General features: G+C 44.7%; 1 protein-coding gene across 3 annotated transcripts in view; it reads right to left on the bottom strand.

The window, feature by feature from the left end:
* The window catches only part of efl1 (elongation factor like GTPase 1), a 111,802-nt gene that overhangs the window by 32,807 nt on the left and 57,786 nt on the right, over nt 1–21,209 (bottom strand). The window lies entirely within an intron of this gene.

Genomic DNA, 21,209 nt, shown 5'->3' with positions numbered 1-21,209 from the left:
GTTTCAGACACAAGTGAGGGAGAGAAACACACACAGAGAGAGAATAATGAGACTAGCTTTGTCTCTGTTTCAGACACAAGTGAGGGAGAGAATAATGAGACTAGCTTTGTCACTGTTTCAGACACAAGTGAGGGAGAGAAACACAGAGAGAGAGAGAGAATAATGAGACTAGCTTTGTCTCTGTTTCAGACACAAGTGAGGGAGAGAAACACACAGAGAGAGAGAATAATGAGACTAGCTTTGTCTCTGTTTCAGACACAAGTGAGGGAGAGAAACACACAGAGAGAGAGAGAATAATGAGACTAGCTTTGTCTCTGTTTCAGACACAAGTGAGGGAGAGAAACACACAGAGAGAGAGAGAATAATGAGACTAGCTTTGTCTCTGTTTCAGACACAAGTGAGGGAGAGAAACACACAGAGAGAGAGAATAATGAGACCAGCTTTGTCTCTGTTTCAGACACAAGTGAGGGAGAGAAACACACAGAGAGAGAAACACACAGAGAATAATGATAATGAGACTAGCTTTGTCTCTGTTTCAGACACAAGTGAGGGAGAGAAACACACAGAGAGAGAGAGAATAATGAGACTAGCTTTGTCTCTGTTTCAGACACAAGTGAGGGAGAGAATAATGAGACTAGCTTTGTCTCTGTTTCAGACACAAGTGAGGGAGAGAAACACACAGAGAGAGAGAATAATGAGACTAGCTTTGTCTCTGTTTCAGACACAAGTGAGGGAGAGAAACACACAGAGAGAGAGAGAATAATGAGACTAGCTTTGTCTCTGTTTCAGACACAAGTGAGGGAGAGAAACACACAGAGAGAATAATGAGACTAGCTTTGTCTCTGTTTCAGACACAAGTGAGGGAGAGAAACACAGAGAGAGAGAGAATAATGAGACTAGCTTTGTCTCTGTTTCAGACACAAGTGAGGGAGAGAATAATGAGACTAGCTTTGTCTCTGTTTCAGACACAAGTGAGGGAGAGAAACACAGAGAGAGAGAGAGAGAGAGAGAATAATGAGACTAGCTTTGTCTCTGTTTCAGACACAAGTGAGGGAGAGAAACACACACAGAGAGAGAGAATAATGAGACCAGCTATGTCTCTGTTTCAGACACAAGTGAGGGAGAGAAACACACAGAGAGAGAGAATAATGAGACTAGCTTTGTCTCTGTTTCAGACACAAGTGAGGGAGAGAAACACACACAGAGAGAGAATAATGAGACTAGCTTTGTCTCTGTTTCAGACACAAGTGAGGGAGAGAAACACACAGAGATAGAATAATGAGACTAGCTTTGTCTCTGTTTCAGACACAAGTGAGGGAGAGAAACACAGAGAGAGAGAGAGAATAATGAGACTAGCTTTGTCTCTGTTTCAGACACAAGTGAGGGAGAGAAACACACAGAGAGAGAGAATAATGAGACTAGCTTTGTCTCTGTTTCAGACACAAGTGAGGGAGAGAAACACACAGAGAGAGAGAATAATGAGACTAGCTTTGTCTCTGTTTCAGACACAAGTGAGGGAGAGAATAATGAGACTAGCTTTGTCTCTGTTTCAGACACAAGTGAGGGAGAGAAACACAGAGAGAGAGAGAGATAATAATGAGACTAGCTTTGTCTCTGTTTCAGACACAAGTGAGGGAGAGAATAATGAGACTAGCTTTGTCACTGTTTCAGACACAAGTGAGGGAGAGAAACACAGAGAGAGAATAATGAGACTAGCTTTGTCTCTGTTTCAGACACAAGTGAGGGAGAGAAACACACAGAGAGAGAGAATAATGAGACCAGCTTTGTCTCTGTTTCAGACACAAGTGAGGGAGAGAAACACACAGAGAGAGAGAGAATAATGAGACTAGCTTTGTCTCTGTTTCAGACACAAGTGAGGGAGAGAATAATGAGACTAGCTTTGTCTCTGTTTCAGACACAAGTGAGGGAGAGAAACACACAGAGAGAGAGAGAATAATGAGACTAGCTTTGTCTCTGTTTCAGACACAAGTGAGGGAGAGAAACACACAGAGAGAGAGAATAATGAGACTAGCTTTGTCTCTGTTTCAGACACAAGTGAGGGAGAGAAACACACAGAGAAGAATAATGAGACTAGCTTTGTCTCTGTTTCAGACACAAGTGAGGGAGAGAAACACACAGAGAGAGATAATGAGACTAGCTTTGTCTCTGTTTCAGACACAAGTGAGGGAGAGAAACACAGAGACTAGAGAGAATAATGAGACTAGCTTTGTCTCTGTTTCAGACACAAGTGAGGGAGAGAAACACACAGAGAGAGAGAATAATGAGACTAGCTTTGTCTCTGTTTCAGACACAAGTGAGGGAGAAACACACAGAGAGAGAGAATAATGAGAAACACACAGAGAGAGAGAATAATGAGACTAGCTTTGTCTCTGTTTCAGACACAAGTGAGGAGAGAAACACACAGAGAGAATAATAATGAGACTAGCTTTGTCTCTGTTTCAGACACAAGTGAGGGAGAGAAACACACAGAGAGAGAGAATAATGAGACTAGCTTTGTCTCTGTTTCAGACACAAGTGAGGGAGAGAAACACACACAGAGAGAGAATAATGAGACTAGCTTTGTCTCTGTTTCAGACACAAGTGAGGGAGAGAAACACACAGAGAGAATAATGAGACTAGCTTTGTCTCTGTTTCAGACACAAGTGAGGGAGAGAAACACACAGAGAGAGAGAATAATGAGACTAGCTTTGTCTCTGTTTCAGACACAAGTGAGGGAGAGAAACACACAGAGAGAATAATGAGACTAGCTTTGTCTCTGTTTCAGACACAAGTGAGGGAGAGAAACACACAGAGAGAGAGAATAATGAGACCAGCTTTGTCTCTGTTTCAGACACAAGTGAGGGAGAGAAACACAGAGAGAGAGAGAATAATGAGACTAGCTTTGTCTCTGTTTCAGACACAAGTGAGGGAGAGAAACACACAGAGAGAGAGAATAATGAGACCAGCTTTGTCTCTGTTTCAGACACAAGTGAGGGAGAGAAACACACAGAGAGAGAGAATAATGAGACCAGCTTTGTCTCTGTTTCAGACACAAGTGAGGGAGAGAAACACACAGAGAGAGAGAGAATAATGAGACTAGCTTTGTCTCTGTTTCAGACACAAGTGAGGGAGAGAAACACACAGAGAGAGAGAATAATGAGACTAGCTTTGTCTCTGTTTCAGACACAAGTGAGGGAGAGAAACACACACAGAGAGAGAATAATGAGACTAGCTTTGTCTCTGTTTCAGACACAAGTGAGGGAGAGAAACACACAGAGAGAATAATGAGACTAGCTTTGTCTCTGTTTCAGACACAAGTGAGGGAGAGAAACACACAGAGAGAGAGAATAATGAGACTAGCTTTGTCTCTGTTTCAGACACAAGTGAGGGAGAGAAACACACAGAGAGAGAATAATGAGACTAGCTTTGTCTCTGTTTCAGACACAAGTGAGGGAGAGAAACACACAGAGAGAGAGAGAATAATGAGACTAGCTTTGTCTCTGTTTCAGACACAAGTGAGGGAGAGAATAATGAGACTAGCTTTGTCTCTGTTTCAGACACAAGTGAGGGAGAGAAACACACAGAGAGAGAGAGAATAATGAGACTAGCTTTGTCTCTGTTTCAGACACAAGTGAGGGAGAGAAACACACAGAGAGAGAATAATGAGACTAGCTTTGTCTCTGTTTCAGACACAAGTTTCAGACACAAGTGAGGGAGAGAATAATGAGACTAGCTTTGTCTCTGTTTCAGACACAAGTGAGGGAGAGAAACACACAGAGAGAGAGAATAATGAGACTAGCTTTGTCTCTGTTTCAGACACAAGTGAGGGAGAGAAACACACAGAGAGAGAGAAATAATGAGACTAGCTTTGTCTCTGTTTCAGACACAAGTCTCTCCTTCTTCCCTTTGTTACACACAGAGAGAGAGAATAATGAGACTAGCTTTGTCTCTGTTTCAGACACAAGTGAGGGAGAGAATAATGAGACTAGCTTTGTCTCTGTTTCAGACACAAGTGAGGGAGAGAAACACACAGAGAGAGAATAATGAGACCAGCTTTGTCTCTGTTTCAGACACAAGTGAGTGAGAGAATCACACAGAGAGAGAGACAGAGAAAATGTGTAAGAGGAAGGAGGAGACAAAAGGCCAAGAAATGTGCAAGAGAGAAAGAGAAAGGAAGAGTGAGAGAGAACTAGATAGAGAGACAGATTAGAAAAGAGAGGGATGTAGAGAGAGAGGCAGGGAGAGAAAATAATTTCCCTGCTGTCAGAGGGTTCAGGGCTCTGAGAAACACTGAGGCTAATGTAGCCTAGGGGAAAGAAAGAGGTAAGGGACGATAGAGGGGAGGAAAGAGGAGATGGTTTAGTACTGTAGCAGAAGAAGAGGGCCCTATCCATAACCTACCCATATGGCTGAGTAGGGAAGGTTGCCTGGTGGCTCCTGACAAAGGGGAGAACATATCCCTTCCTCTCTCTCTCCTTCTTTCCTTTCTGTTATCACTCTCTCTCTCTCCTTCTTCCCTTTCTGTTATCTCTCTCTCTCTCTCCTTCTTCCCTTTCTGTTATCTCTCTCTCTCTCCTTCTTCCCTTTCTGTTCTCTCTCTCTCTCCTTCTTTCCTTTCTGTTATCACTCTCTCCCCTTCTTCCCTTTGTTATCTCTCTCTCCTCCTTCCCTTTCTGTTATCACTCTCTCTCTTCTTCCCTTTCTGTTATCACTCTCTCTCTCTCCTTCTTCCCTTTCTGTTATCATCTCTCTTCTTTCCCTTTCTGTTATCACTCTCTCTCTCCTTCTTCCCTTTCTGTTATCACTCTCTCTCTCCTTCTTCCTTTCTGTTATCACTCTCTCTCCCTTCTTCCCTTTCTGTTATCACTCTCTCTCTCCTTCTTCCCTTTCTGTTATCCTCTCTCCTTCTTCTTTCTTTCTCTCTCTCTCTTCTTCCCTTTCTGTTATCCTTCTTCCCCTTCTTCCCTTTCTGTTATCCCTCTCTCTCTCCTTCTTCCCTTTCTGTTATCTCTCTCTCTCTCTTCTTCCCTTTCTGTTATCACTCTCTCTCTCCTTCTTCCTTTCTGTTATCACTCTCTCTCTCCTTCTTCCCTTTCTGTTATCACTCTCTCTCTCTTCTTCCCTTTCTGTTATCACTCTCTCTCTCTTCTTCTTCCTTTCTGTTATCACTCTCTCCTTCTTCCCTTTCTGTTATCACTCTCTCTCTTCTTCCCTTTCTGTTATCACTTCTCTCTTCTTCCCTTTCTGTTATCACTCTCTCTCTCTTCTTCCCTTTCTGTTATCCTCTTTTCCCTTTCTGTTATCACTCTCTCTCTTCTTCCCTTTCTGTTATTACTCTCTCTCTCTTCTTCCCTTTCTGTTATCACTCTCTCTCTCTCCTTCTTCCCTTTCTGTTATCACTCTCTCTTTCCCTTTCTGTTATCTCTCTCTCTTCTTCCCTTTCTGTTATCACTCTCTCTCTTCTTCCTTTCTTCCTTTCTTCTTCCCTTTGTTATCACTCTCTTCTTCCCTTTCTGTTATCACTCTCTCTCTCCTTCTTCCCTTTCTGTTATCACTCTCTCCTTCTTCCCTTTCTGTTATCACTCTCTCTCCTTCTTCCCTTTCTGTTATCACTCTCTCTCTCCTTCTTCCCTTTCTGTTATCACTCTCTCTCTCCTTCTTCCCTTTCTGTTATCACTCTCTCTCTCCTTCTTCCCTTTCTGTTATCACTCTCTCTCTCTCCTTCTTCCCTTTCTGTTATCACTCTCTCTCTCCTTCTTCCCTTTCTGTTATCACTCTCTCTCTCCTTCTTCCCTTTCTGTTATCACTCTCTCTCTCTCTTCTTCCCTTTCTGTTATCACTCTCTCTCTCTCCTTCTTCCCTTTCTGTTATCTCTCTCTCTCTCCTTCTTCCCTTTCTGTTATCACTCTCTCCTTCTTCCCTTTCTGTTATCACTCTCTCTCTCCTTCTTCCCTTTCTGTTATCACTCTCTCTTCCCTTTCTTCCCTTTCTGTTATCACTCTCTCTCTCCTTCTTCCCTTTCTGTTATCACTCTCTCCTTCTTCCCTTTCTGTTATCACTCTCTCCTTCTTCCCTTTCTGTTATCACTCTCTCTCTCTTCTTCCCTTTCTGTTATCACTCTCTCCTTCTTCTTCCTTTCTGTTATCACTCTCTCCTCTCTTCCCTTTCTGTTATCACTCTCTCTCTTCTTCCCTTTCTGTTATCACTCTCTCTCTTCTTCCCTTTCTGTTATCACTCTCTCCTTCTTCCCTTTCTGTTATCACTCTCTCCTTCTTCCCTTTCTGTTATCACTCTCTCTCTCCTTCTTCCCTTTCTGTTATCGCTCTCTCCTTCTTCCCTTTCTGTTATCACTCTCTCTCCTTCTTCCCTTTCTGTTATCACTCTCTCTCCTTCTTCCCTTTCTGTTATCACTCTCTCTCCTTCTTCCCTTTCTGTTATCACTCTCTCTCTCTCCTTCTTCCCTTTCTGTTATCACTCTCTCTCTCTCCTTCTTCCCTTTCTGTTATCACTCTCTCTCTCCTTCTTCCCTTTCTGTTATCCTCTCTCCTTCTTCCCTTTCTGTTATCACTCTCTCTTCCTTCTGTTATCTTTCTGTTATTTCTGTTATCTCTCTCCTTCTTCCCTTTCTGTTATCACTCTCTCCTTCTTCCCTTTCTGTTATCACTCTCTCTCTCTTCTTCCCTTTCTGTTATCACTCTCTCTCTCTTCTTCCCTTTCTGTTATCACTCTCTCCTTCTTCCCTTTCTGTTATCACTCTCTCTCTCTTCTTCCCTTTCTGTTATCACTCTCTCTCTCTTCTTCCCTTTCTGTTATCACTCTCTCCTTCTTCCCTTTCTGTTATCACTCTCTCTCCTTCTTCCCTTTCTGTTATCACTCTCTCTCTCCTTCTTCCCTTTCTGTTATCACTCTCTCTCTTCTTCCCTTTCTGTTATCACTCTCTCCTTCTTCCCTTTCTGTTATCACTCTCTCTTCTTCCCTTTCTGTTATCACTCTCTCCTTCTTCCCTTTCTGTTATCACTCTCTCTCTTTCTTCCCTTTCTGTTATCACTCTCTCTTCCTTCTTCCTTTCTGTTATCACTCTCTCTCTCCTTCTTCCCTTTCTGTTATCACTCTCTCTCCTTCTTCCCTTTCTGTTATCACTCTCTCTCTCCTTCTTCCCTTTCTGTTATCACTCTCTCTCTCTTCTTCCCTTTCTGTTATCACTCTCTCCTTCTTCCCTTTCTGTTATCGCTCTCTCCTTCTTCCCTTTCTGTTATCACTCTCTCCTTCTTCCCTTTCTGTTATCGCTCTCTCCTTCTTCCCTTTCTGTTATCACTCTCTCCTTCTTCCCTTTCTGTTATCACTCTCTCTCTCCTTCTTCCCTTTCTGTTATCACTCTCTCCTTCTTCCCTTTCTGTTATCACTCTCTCCTTCTTCCCTTTCTGTTATCACTCTCTCCTTCTTCCCTTTCTGTTATCACTCTCTCCTTCTTCCCTTTCTGTTATCACTCTTCTCTCCTTCTTCCCTTTCTGTTATCGCTCTCTCCTTCTTCCCTTTCTGTTATCACTCTCTCTCTCCTTCTTCCCTTTCTGTTATCACTCTCTCCTTCTTCCCTTTCTGTTATCACTCTCTCTCTCCTTCTTCCCTTTCTGTTATCACTCTCTCTCCTTCTTCCCTTTCTGTTATCGCTCTCTCCTTCTTCCCTTTCTGTTATCGCTCTCTCCTTCTTCCCTTTCTGTTATCACTCTCTCTCCTTCTTCCCTTTCTGTTATCACTCTCTCCTTCTTCCCTTTCTGTTATCACTCTCTCTCCTTCTTCCCTTTCTGTTATCACTCTCTCCTTCTTCCCTTTCTGTTATCACTCTCTCTTCTTCTTCCCTTTCTGTTATCACTCTCTCCTTTCTTCCCTTTCTGTTATCACTCTCTCTCTTTCTTCCCTTTCTGTTATCACTCTCTCTTCTTCCCTTTCTGTTATCACTCTCTCTCTCCTTCTTCCCTTTCTGTTATCACTCTCTCTCTCTTCTTCCCTTTCTGTTATCCTTTCTCCTTCTTCCCTTTCTGTTATCACTCTCTCCTTCTTCCCTTTCTGTTATCACTCTCCTTCTTCCCTTTCTGTTATCACTCTCTCCTTCTTCCCTTTCTGTTATCACTCTCTCCTTCTTCCCTTTCTGTTATCACTCTCTCTCTTCCTTCTTCCCTTTCTGTTATCACTCTCTCCTTCTTCCCTTTCTGTTATCACTCTCTCTTCTTCTTCCCTTTCTGTTATCACTCTCTCCTTCTTCCCTTTCTGTTATCACTCTTCTTCTTCTTCCCTTTCTGTTATCACTCTTCTCCTTCTTCCCTTTCTGTTATCACTCTCTCTCTTCTTCCCTTTCTGTTATCACTCTCTCCTTCTTCCCTTTCTGTTATCACTCTCTCCTTCTTCCCTTTCTGTTATCACTCTCTCCTTCTTCCCTTTCTGTTATCGCTCTCTCCTCTCCTTCTTCCCTTTCTGTTATCACTCTCTCTCTCCTTCTTCCCTTTCTGTTATCACTCTCTCTCTTCTTCCCTTTCTGTTATCACTCTCTCTTTCTTCCCTTTCTGTTATCACTCTCTTTCTTCCCTTTCTGTTATCACTCTCTCTCTTCTTCCCTTTCTGTTATCACTCTCTCTCTCCTTCTTCCCTTTCTGTTATCACTCTCTCCTTCTTCCCTTTCTGTTATCACTCTCTCCTTCTTCCCTTTCTGTTATCACTCTCTCTCTCCTTCTTCCCTTTCTGTTATCACTCTCTCTCTCTCCTTCTTCCCTTTCTGTTTTTATTACTCTCTTCTTCCCTTTCTGTTATCTCTCTCTCTCTCCTTCTTCCCTTTCTGTTATCGCTCTCTCCTTCTTCCCTTTCTGTTATCACTCTCTCCTTCTTCCCTTTCTGTTATCGCTCTCTCCTTCTTCCCTTTTTGTTATCACTCTCTCTCTCCTTCTTCCCTTTCTGTTATCACTCTCTCTCCTTCTTCCCTTTCTGTTATCACTCTCTCCTTCTTCCCTTTCTGTTATCACTCTCTCCTTCTTCCCTTTCTGTTATCACTCTCTCCTTCTTCCCTTTCTGTTATCACTCTCTCCTTCTTCCCTTTCTGTTATCTCTCTCTCTCTCTCTCTCTCTCTCTCGAGTCCATTCTACCGTGTCAGAGCTGAGAGACCAGACTGTATCCAAAGAGTTAGTCGTTCTTTATTTTCAATTCTCAGAATGTTTTGTTCAACTGAACTGTGATGTTGAATAGTGTTTTGGATGAATTAAACTGGAGGTAAGATGAGCCTGGTCCCAGATCTGTTTGTGCCGTATGGCTGAAGCCTATTGTTGTTTGGCATGACATTGACCATAGGAGTTGGCAAGACAGCACCAACAGCTCTGCAACCAGGCTACGATTAGCTAGCTTTAGTGCAGTAATGGATGAGCAGGCTAGGCTAGGGTCATGTTCATTCGGAAGCAAATGGAAAAACACGGACTGAAACAGGAAGATAATTCGTCCAATGAGAAATATTGTTTTTCCATTTTCTGTTGCAAAACATTTTTGGTCGCATGCCCCAATGAACACAATCTAGGACTGTAATGGAGAATGGAGGCTGGACACAGGCCTTCTTTGTGTCCATTTAAGGGGCTCAGCTGGCCTCAACTACACCGCCATGTTTATCCTACCGCTGATGACTTCCTGTGATCGCACACACAGCGGGGGCAGGAGACTCTCGCAAATTTAAGCCTGGCTCTTTAAAACAGCAGGCTGAACAGTGAGCCACAGCTTCAGATAGTATTTTAATGAGTACTACATAAATCCTGCCACTCTTCAACTTTTCACCTCAGTCACACATGCCTTCTACACAGAACAAAAATATAAAACGCAACATGTTATGTGTTGGTCACATGTTTCATGAGCATAAATAAAATAACCCAGAAATGTTTAAAATGTTGTGCACACATTAGTTTACATCCCTGTTAGTGAGCATTTCTTCTTTACCAAGATAATCCATCCACCTGCAATTGGCATGCTGACTGCAGGAATGTCCACCAGAGCTGTTGCCAGAGAGTTGAATGTTCATTTCTCTACCATAAGCCGCCATAATGTTCATTTTAGAGAATTTGGCATTACGTCCAACCAGGCCTCAAAACATGCCTAGCAGTTTGCTGATGTCAACGTTGTGAACAGAGTGTCCCATGATGGTGGTGGGGTTATGGTGTGGGCAGGCATTTGCTACAGACAATGAACACAATTGCATTCTATCGATGTCAATTTGAATGCACAGAATTACCAAGACGAGATCCTGATGCGAATTGTTAGGCCCACTTGTTTTACATCGATAGAATGCAATTGTGACCAACAGATTTCCTTATATGAACTACAACTCAGTAAAATCTTTGAAATTGTCAGAGTGGTATTAACTAAAATTCTCTCTCGAAGCAGTGCGGCTTCGCAGGGTCGTGTTTCAGAGGACGCATGAATTTTGACCTTCGCCTCTCCCGTGTCCGTACGGGAGTTGCAATGATGAGACAAGACTAACTATAAATTGGGGGAAAAATAACTATAATATTGATAAAAAAACAAAAGTTTTAAAAAATACATTGAACAAAAAAATGGAATACTGTCTGCACTTACAACTGGATATATGCATACCATTATAAGAAGTTGATCGAGCACACACACACACACACACACAGAACAGATGCTAGACATCTAACTGGGGTCTGGTGTGTGATGTGTGTATGTAGCCAGAGAAGCTGATGACTCAGAAGTTGAGCTGACTCCCTGTGATCCAACCCACCCCACAGCCCACTCAGTCACACAAAGAACAATACAACTAAGGAACAAAAGCCTTCCTTGGCTAAAGACCTTAACTGACTGACATTTGTGGAGGGCACAGGAACCTGATCTAGCCTAAATGCTTTGAGATGCTGTGTGTGTGAGAGAGAGAGAGAAATCTATCCAACTAAAGCCAATCCCACCATCTACAGACGGTTGTTGAACTAATTGGCCAGGTGTGTAAGTTAGTTTCAGTTGGCCGTTGCCGGACCTCGTTTCAGTTGGCCGTTGCCGGACCTCGTTTCAGTTGGCCGTTGCCGGACCTCGTTTCAGTTGGCCGTTGCCGGACCTCGTTTCAGTTGGCCGTTGCTGGACCTAGTTTCAGTTGGCCGTTGCCGGACCTAGTTTCAGTTGTTTGGCGTTGCGGACCTAGTTTCAGTTGGGCCGTTGCTGGACCTAGTTTCAGTTGGCGTTGCCGGACCTTGCGTTTCAGTTGGCCGTTGCGGACCTTTCGTTTCAGTTGGCCGTTGCCGGACCTAGTTTCAGTTGGCCGTTGCCGGACCTCGTTTCAGTTGGCCGTTGCCGGACATAGTTTCAGTTGGCCGTTGCCGGACATAGTTTCAGTTGGCCGTTGCCGGACCTCGTTTCAGTTGGCGTTGCCTACCTCGTTTCAGTTGGCCGTTGCGGACCTAATTTCGTTTCAGTTGGCCGTTGCGGACCTCGTTTCAGTTGGCCGTTGCCGGACCTAGTTTCAGTTGGCCGTTGCCGGACCTAGTTTCAGTTGGCCGTTGCGGACATAGTTTCAGTTGGCGTTGCGGACATAGTTTCAGTTGGCCGTTGCGGACATAGTTTCAGTTGGCGTTGCGGACCTAGTTTCAGTTGGCCGTTGCCGGACCTAGTTTCAGTTGGCCGTTGCGGACCTAGTTTCAGTTGGCCGTTGCCGGACCTAGTTTCAGTTGGCGTTGCGGACCTAGTTTCAGTTGGCCGTTGCGGACATAGTTTCAGTTGGCCGTTGCGGACATAGTTTCAGTTGGCCGTTGCGGACATAGTTTCAGTTGGCCGTTGCCGGACATAGTTTCAGTTGGCCGTTTTCAGTTGGCCGTTGCGGACCTAGTTTCAGTTGGCGTTGCGGACCTAGTTTCAGTTGGCCGTTGCGGACCTAGTTTCAGTTGGCCGGACCTAGTTTCAGTTGGCCGTTGCCGGACCTAGTTTCAGTTGGCCGTTGCGGACCTAGTTTCAGTTGGTCGTTGCCGGACCTCGTTTCAGTTGGTCGTTGCCGGACCTCGTTTCAGTTGGTCGTTGCAGGACCTCGTTTCAGTTGGCCGTTGCTGGACCTCGTTTCAGTTGGTCGTGGCTGGACCTCGTTTCAGTTGGCCGTTGCTGGACCTCGTTTCAGTTGGCCGTTGCTGGACCTCGTTTCAGTTGGCCGTTGCTGGACCTCGTTTCAGTTGGCCGTTGCTGGACCTCGTTTCAGTTGGCCGTTGCAGGACCTCGTTTCAGTTGGCCGTTGCTGGACCTCGTTTCAGTTGGCCGTTGCTGGACCTCGTTTCAGTTGGCCGTTGCTGGACCTCGTTTCAGTTGGCCGTTGCAGGACCTCGTTTCAGTTGGCCGTTGCAGGACCTCGTTTCATTTTTCTGGACCTAGTTGCTTGTAGTTGGTTCCGATTCAACTTGTACAATCTGCCATGGACAGTTGGGGAAAACCTTACCCCAAAAAACATTGATAGTTGGTTGGCTGTAGTTTTATTCAGACACAGATTGATTATTACAAGACAAACTGTGATTCATAGCAACATAATTACACTCCACTGAACTGTGATTGTGTATGTTTTGTAAGTGGTTCAACACATTGTTCTATATTAAGTAGGTTTTTTACTTTTTTAAAAGCTGCACACAAACTGCCCTCCTGGGACAATGCAGATTTACTGAACTGAACCAAAGAGTAGAACAGTCCAGTCTGAACTCTACCAGGCTCCAGCGAACCCATGAGTAGAACAGTCCAGTCTGAACTCCACCAGGCTCTAGTGAACCCATGAGTAGAACAGTCCTGTCTGAGCTAGTAACCGAAAGGTTGCAAGTTCAAATCCCCGAGCTGACAAGGTACAAATCTGTCGTTCTGCCCCTGAACAGGAAGTTAACCCACTGTTCCTAGGCCGTCATTGTAAATAAGAATTTGTTCTTAACTGACTTGCCTAGTTAAATAAAGGTTAAAAAAAAAACTTTAAAAAAAAAAACTCTACCAGGCTCTAGTGAACCCATGAGTAGAACAGTCCTGTCTGAACTCTACCAGGCTCTAGTGAACCCATGAATAGAACAGTCCTGTCTGAACTCTACCAGGCTCTAGTGAACCCATGAATAGAACAGTCCTGTCTGAACTCTACCAGGCTCTAGTGAACCCATGAGTAGAACAGTCCCGTCTGAACTCTACCAGGCTCTAGTGAACCCATGAGTAGAACAGTCCTGTCTGAACTCTACCAGGCTCTAGTGAACCCATGAGTAGAACAGTCCTGTCTGAACTCTACCAGGCTCTAGTGAACCCATGAGTAGAACAGTCCTGTCTGAACTCTACCAGGCTCTAGTGAACCCATGAATAGAACAGTCCTGTCTGAACTCTACCAGGCTCTAGTGAACCCATGAATAGAACAGTCCTGTCTGAACTCTACCAGGCTCCACTGAGGCTCAAAAAAAACAAAAAAAACTTTTGGACTACATTGGATTCCTTTGCCAAGTTAAAATGGAACTTCAAAGCCAATAATACGACAGAATGTACCAGTCACTTTATGAAGGAAATGGGTCTTATTTGAAGAGGAGAGAGAAGCCAGACTGGAAAACACTGAATATTATACTGGATGTGCGGCTGGAGATAGCTAAAATGTGTGTCTGTGTATATTCGGTTTTATTAAGTACAAGGCCAGAGCCTTGGAAATCTGCTCCTTCTTACATCCTATGGAATCTCCCTTCACTGGAAAGTCCCTATTTGACTCTGCAGCGTGTGTGTGTGTGTGTGTGTGTGTGTGTGTGTGTGGGGGTGTGTGTATGCATTGGCAGGAGAGGAGGGGATGTACCTCTAGCCAACCAATACACTGATTATTACATTAAAGCTTCTGTCCTCTGGCTAGAGAGAGTAGTTGGGGGTGAACTGACAAAGACCTCATTAATATATACATTCAAATGGACAGACAGATTTCTGGACGCTATGAGACAGGGACAACATTCCATTCTCAATCAAATAGGAATTATCTTTGCAAAAAATCTACAAGAACAAAGCAAAATCAAATTGAGTGATTGATTACCCAAAAATGAACCATCTATGTTCTTTGCCTGTAGGCCACAAGGGTTAATGTTAATACTCAACCAACTATGTTCTTCATGACAACTATGTTCTTCATGACCACTATGGTCTTCATGACCACTATGGTCTTCATGACCACTATGGTCTTCATGACAACTATGGACTTCATGACCACTATGGTCTTCATGACAACTATGGACTTCATGACCACTATGGACTTCATGACCACTATGGACTTCATGACCACTATGGTCTTCATGACCACTATGGACTTCATGACCACTATGGACTTCATGACAACTATGGACTTCATGACCACTATGGACTTCATGACCACTATGGACTTCATGACCACTATGGACTTCATGACCACTATGGACTTCATGACCACTATGGTCTTCATGACCACTATGGACTTCATGACCACTATGGACTTCATGACCACTATGGACTTCATGACCACTATGGACTTCATGACCACTATGGACTTCATGACCACTATGGACTTCATGACCACTATGGACTTCATCATGACTTCATGACAACTATGGACTTCATGACATGGACTTCATGACAACTATGGACTTCATGACAACTATGGACTTCATGACCACTATGTTCTTCATGACCACTATGGACTTCATGACCACTATGGACTTCATGACCACTATGGACTTCATGACAACTATGTTCTTCATGACCACTATGGACTTCATGACAACTATGTTCTTCATGACCACTATGGACTTCATGACAACTATGGTCTTCATGACCACTATGGTCTTCATGACCACTATGGACTTCATGACAACTATGGACTTCATGACCACTATGGACTTCATGACCACTATGGACTTCATGACCACTATGGACTTCATGACATGACCATGACTATGGACTTCATGACCACTATGGACTTCATGACCACTATGGACTTCATGACCACTATGGACTTCATGACCACTATGGACTTCATGACCACTATGGTCTTCATGACCACTATGGACTTCATGACAACTATGGTCTTCATGACCACTATGGACTTCATGACAACTATGTTCTTCATGACCACTATGGACTTCATGACCACTATGGACTTCATGACAACTATGGTCTTCATGACCACTATGGACTTCATGACCACTATGGACTTCATGACAACTATGGTCTTCATGACCATAGCTGGTTGAGTTTAGGTTCAAATGTATTAAGAGACAAGAAGAACGGGATCCTTTTGGATCCTAAAGCCGTGTCACTGCCCACATCTCCCTCCCTCTAACCATTGTGATATCACTGCTCCAACAGGCATCCTATGAGGCAAGGGCTGCCGGGACACCTTTCTGCTCACTTGAGTCATTCCCCCACTTTCTTCATCGTGGTGGCACACACACACACACACACACACACACACACACACACACACACACACACACACACTCTGTGAACATCTCCAGGTGTTGGCTCTAACTAATAGCGGGGACCAGCCCACTCCAATCCTTATGACTCATTTAATGTGCACTTTAGAAAACGGCTCCCATTACATTCCACACTAAAACACTGAACAGGGTGCCATTACATTCCACACTAAACACTGAACAGGGTGCCATTACATTCCACACTAAAACACTGAACAGGGTGCCATTACATTCCACACTAAACACTGAACAGGGTGCCATTACATTCCACACTAAACACTGAACAGGGTGCCATTACATTCCACACTAAACACTGAACAGGGTGCCCATTACATTCCACATAAACACACTGCCATTTAATTCCACTAAATACTGAACAGGGTGCCATTACATTCCACACTAAACACTGAACAGGGTGCCATTACATTCCACACTAAACACTGAACAGGGTGCCATTACATTCCACACTAAAACACTGAACAGGGTGCCATTACATTCCACACTAAACACTGAACAGGGTGCCATTACATTCCACACTAAACACTGAACAGGGTGCCATTACATTCCACACTAAATACTGAATAGGGTGCCATTACATTCCACGCTAAATACTGAACAGGGTGCCATTACATTCCACACTAAATACTGAACAGGGTGCCATCATATTCCACACTAAACACTCAACAGGGTGCCATTACATTCCACACTAAATACTGAACAGGGTGCCATTACATTCCACACTAAATACTGAACAGGGTGCCATCATATTCCACACTAAACAGGGTGCCATTAAATTCCACACTAAACACTGAACAGGGTGCCATTACATTCCACACTAAACACTGAACAGGGTGCCATTACATTCCACACTAAACACTGAACAGGGTGCCATTAAATTCCACACTAAATACTGAACAGGGTGCCATTACATTCCACACTAAACACTGAACATGGTGCCATTACATTCCACACTAAACACTGAACAGGGTGCCATTACATTACATACTATCAAATCAAATGTTATTGGTCACATACACATGGTTAGCAGATGTTAATGTGAGTGTAGCGAAATTCTTGTGCTTCTAGTTCTGGCAATGCAGTAATATCTAACAAGTAATCTAACAAATTCACAACGACTACCTTATACACACAAATGCAAAGGAATTAATAGGAATATGTACATGTAAATATATGGATGAGCGATGTCCGTGTGGCATAGGCAAGATGCAGTAAATGGCATAGAATACAGTATATACATTTGATATGATATGAGTAATGTAGGATATGTAAACATTATTAAAGTGGCATTATTTAAAGTGACTAGTGATACCGTTATTTAAGTGGCCAGAGATTTGAGTCTGTATGTTGGCAGCAGCCTCTAGTGTGAAAAACAGCTTCTCTCTCAAGGCTCTCGGTCCCAGCTTTGATGCACCTGTACTGATGATGCGTTGTGCAGACCTCACTACCCTCTGGAGAGCCTTGCGGTTGATGGAGGAGCAGTTGCCGTACCAGGCGGTGATACAGCCCGACAGGATGCTCTCGATTGTGCATCTGTAAGAGTTTGTGAGTATTTTAGATGACAAACCAAATTTCTTCAGTCTCCTGAGGTTGAAGAGGCGCTATTGCGCCTTCTTCGCCACGCTGGGTATACACGGCTGCGACTATAATCGAAGAGAATTCTCTTGGTAGATAATGCGGTCGGCATTTGATTGTAAGGAATTCTAGGTCAGGTGAACAAAAGGACTTGAGATCCTGTATGTTGTTGTGATCACATGAGTCGTTAATCAATCCCCGCCCTTCTTCTTACCAAAGAGATGTCTGTTTCTGTCGGCGCGATGCATGAAGAAACTGGGTGTTTGTACCGACTCTGACAACATAAACACTGAATAGGGTGCCATTACATTCCACACTAAACACTGAATAGGGTGCCATTACATTCCACACTAAACACACTAAAGCAGTGTGCTATAGAGAGAATAGGGTGCCATTTGGCAGTTCAGGAAAACTCCCTCACTTTCAGCAGAAACTCCAGGCACATCTTCTTCATACAACTGAAGGAGACATTGCAGGGAACATCACTCAGTTTAAGTAGACAATGTCTATGTCCCAAATGGCTCGACTACACTAAGTCTATAAGGAAGAGAGTCTGGGCTTTGTTCTTGCTCAGAGAGGCAGTCTGCAAGCAGATACTGAAGCACCGTCTAAGAAGAGAGAAAAGTTTGTTTAGGGTCAATGGGCATATCTCAAATGCAGTGTGTCTGTGTGTGTGTCTGTGTTCTGATCTAAAGTAGTTCACTATGAGGATTCAGGGTGCAATTTGGGATCTACCAATTTTGTTGGCACTGGTCAAAAGCAGCGCACTATTTTCATTTCCATTTCAGTCATTTAGCAGACGCTCTTATCCAGAGTGACTTACAGAGCTATTAGTGTTAAGTGCCTTGCTCAAGGGCACGTCGGCAGATTCTTGTCAGCTTGGAGATTTGAACCAGCAACCTTTCAGTTCCTGGTCCAACGCTCTAAGCACTAGTGTACAATTTGGGACGCAAACATCTTCCTGGCATAAAGGGGGAACGAGAGGGGCGTGAGGCAACCTTATCTCTTAACGAACAGCGGCTTACAACAGGAGAGCACTGGGCAACTCCAGTCCTGAAGGTATGCAATACTGGCCTTCCAGCTGGGCTGGAGCAAAAGTCTACACACACCGACTACAAGACCCCATGCACACAACCCTGGCTGCACACAATGTCAAGTCATTACAGGATCTCTGTCTGTATAGGACATGATCAGATCAGGGGGAAACAGGATATAACAAGCAGGAGGTTTTAACCATTAAATCAAACACCACCATAAAATCACTTCATATATTAATCCTACCCTGGATCCTTTTACATACAACACTGTGTGAGTGGGCTGGCTGGGGACATATGAGCTATAGGAAGGGTTGGGGGCTGGATCATCGGTTGTGTGTGTGTGTGTGTGTGCACAGCGGGGTCTTAGGTCTGAAATAACACTAGTAGATTACACTGGGGATGATTTGTGAACAATGAGTGCAGGAGGATGTTTGATCCCTCGTACAGCAGAGTAGTGACAGGCAAGGTTTATGAGCCCGACATTATGTGTGTGTGTGCTCATGGCTCTTCATCTTCTGTAGAGTTCCAGTACACAGACAACAGTTCATTCTTAACTGTGTGAAAACACATGCACCATGGTTATCATCTATTAGCTGGGTTCCACCACAGCACCAGTGAGCCAACAACTACGACAACAACCTGTTGTTGTTCTTCTTTCTTTTGGTTTTCCTTCAATGAATACATTCTCGACCCTAGAATATCTGAGACCTGGCGGCTCCATTTCCTGTTTTTATGCGTGAGCGATAGATCAGAGACAGACATTTTGTTACGTTATAGTGTCACATCCTGACCATAGTTTGCTTTGTATGTTTCTATGTTTTGTTTGGTTTGTGGGTGATTGTCTATGTTAGTTGCTTGTGTCAGCACATTTTGGTATATAGCTTCACGGTCATTTTTTCATTTATTGTTTTGTATTCAGTATTCAGTGCTTTTCTTTAATTAAAACATCATCATGAACACGTACCACGCTGCATTTTGGTCCGCCTCTTACGAGGATCGTGACAGAATCACCCACCAACCAAGGACCAAGCGGCGTGGTAACGGGCAGCAGCAGCAGCCAGCATCACAAAACTCATGGACATGGGAGGACAAGTTGGACGGAAAAGGTCCCTGGACAGAGCCAGGGGAATATCGCCGCCCCAAAGCAGAGCTGGAGGCAGCGAAAGCAGAGAGGCGGCATTACGAGGAGCTGGCACGGCAGCGCGGCTGGAAGCCCGAGAGGCAGCCCCAAAAATGTATTGGGGGGGAGGGGGCACAGGGAGAGTGTGGCAGAGTCAGGAGTCAGACCTGAGCCAACTCCCCCTGTTTACCGTAAGGAGCCAAGGAGGAAACCAGAACCAGAGCCGGTGTTGGAGGTGAGCGAAGCAGAGACAGTGAAGGAGTTAATGGGGAAATTGGAGGAGAGAGTTATGAGGGAGGTGCTGTGTTGGTGTATGAGGCACAACATTCGCCCGACGTAGCGTGTCGGGATTTGATGGCACCTGGGTCAGCTCTCCATACTCGTCCTGAGGTGCGTGCTAGTCGTCTGGTGAAGACTGTGCCAGCCTCATGCACCAGGCCTCCTGTGCACCTCCCTAGCCCTGCACGTCCTGTGCCATCTCAGCACTACAGTGCTCCTAGCAGTGCTAACCGTAGCGGGCGTGGTGCTGGTCAGGCACCGTGTTATGCGGTGGAACACACGGTGTCACCAGTACACGTGCTTACCCCGGTGTGCTACATCCCAGCTCCCCACATCTGCCGGGCTAGGGTAAAGATCCAGCCAGGGCGGATGGTGCCAGCCCTGCTCTCAAGATCTCCAGTACGCCTTCACGGTCCGGTCCATCCAGTGCCACCTCCACGCACCAACCCCCCGCACCAGGCTGTCTCTCAGTCCTTTGTCTACAGGTGCTCCCGCCTGTCCAGCGCCGCTAGAGCTTCTAGAGTCTCCCGTCTCTCCAGAGCTGCTAGAGTCTCCCGTCTCTCCAGAGCTGCTAGAGTCTCCCGTCTCTCCAGAACTGCTAGTCTCCCGTCTCTCCAGAGCTGCTAGAGTCTCCCGTCTCTCCAGAGCTGCTAGAGTCTCCCGTCTCTCCAGAGCTGCTAGAGTCTCCCGTCTCTCCAGAGCTGCTAGAGTCTCCCGTCTCTCCAGAGTTGCTAGAGTCTCCCCCGCCTGTCCAGAGTTGCTAGAGTCTTCCCCGCCTGTCCAGAGCTGCTATAGTCTCCCCGGAGCTGCCCCTCAGTCCAGTGGGGCCCTTTAGCAGGGTTGCCAGTCCTAGGTCGGCGTCAGAGCCGCCCCTGTGGACAGATGCCCACCCAGACCCTCCCCTATAGGTTCAGGTTTTGCGGCCGGAGTCCGCACCTTGGGGGGGTGGGGGTGGGGGGGTACTGTCACATCCTGACCATAGAAACATACCAAGCAAACTATGTTGGATGTCTAGTTTGTCTGTTTCTGTGTTTGGACTGATATGGTTCTCAATCAGAGGCAGTTGTTAGTCGTTTTCTCTGATTGGGAACCATATTTAGGTAGCCTGTTTTGTCATTGTGGGTTGTGGGTGATTGTCTATGTTAGTTGCTTGTGTCAGCACATTTTGGTATATAGCTTCACGGTCATTTTTTCGTTTATTGTTTTGTATTCAGTGTTCAGTGCTTTTCTTTAATTAAAACATCATCATGAACACGTACCATGCTGCATTTTGGTCCGCCTCTTACGACGATCGTGACATACAGACTTATCCTAAAAATTGATTCATAATTTTTTTAAACCTCAATCAACACACAATACCCCATAATGACAAATTGAAAACAGGTTTAGACATTTTTGCAGAAATACCTTATTTACATAAGTGTTCAGACACTTTTCTAAAAGACTTGAAATTGAGCTCAGGTGCATCCTGTTTCCATTGATCATTCTTGAGATGTTTCTTCAACTGGAGTCCACCTGTTGTAAATCCAATTGATTGGACATGATTTGGAAAGGCACATACTGTCTATACAAGGTCCCAAGGTTGACGGTGCCTGTCAGAGCAAAAACCAAGCAATGAGGTTTAAGAAATTGCCAGAGAGCTCCGAGACAGGATTGTGTCGAGGCACAGATCTGGGGAAGGGTACCAAAAATGTCTGCAGCATTGAAGGTCTCGAAGAATACAGTAGCCT

The sequence above is a fragment of the Oncorhynchus tshawytscha genome, unplaced genomic scaffold (assembly GCF_018296145.1).
Source record: "Oncorhynchus tshawytscha isolate Ot180627B unplaced genomic scaffold, Otsh_v2.0 Un_scaffold_7041_pilon_pilon, whole genome shotgun sequence".
Taxonomy (NCBI): Eukaryota; Metazoa; Chordata; class Actinopteri; order Salmoniformes; family Salmonidae; genus Oncorhynchus; species Oncorhynchus tshawytscha.
This window is presented reverse-complemented; position numbering and strand designations above follow the sequence as displayed.